Source organism: Elephantulus edwardii, unplaced genomic scaffold, assembly GCF_000299155.1.
Source record: "Elephantulus edwardii isolate Elephantulus edwardi_28Jun2011 unplaced genomic scaffold, EleEdw1.0 scaffold00008, whole genome shotgun sequence".
In the NCBI taxonomy this organism is placed as follows: Eukaryota; Metazoa; Chordata; class Mammalia; order Macroscelidea; family Macroscelididae; genus Elephantulus; species Elephantulus edwardii.
Window position 1 is genome coordinate 3,443,075 of NW_006399758.1, and position 387 is coordinate 3,443,461.

Here is a 387-nt window from a genome sequence, read left to right on the forward strand (position 1 = left end):
GGATTTTAGAAGGTTCTATTAATCTGTTTATCCTCTCCTGATTGTAGATTCTTGATTATGTTTGGAAGTCAATACACAAAGTAGATTATTGTTGTTGTTGTGTACCATTGAGTTTGAACCAACTCATAGTTGACCCTTTGGGGTGTTTTCAAAGGCTGTTAATTGTATAGGAAGGGATTGCTCATCTTTCTCTCATGGAGCTTCTGGTGGATTCAAACCCTGTGCCTTTGGGATTACAGCAGAGCTTCCTACAACTAGGTCCCCAGGATAGGTCCCTTGGAGAGCATAGTTTGTTGTTGTTGTTATGTGCCGTCGAATCGCCTGCGACTCATAGCGACCCTATGTACAACAGCCCTAAACTCCGCTCTGTCCTGTGCCAATCGCACT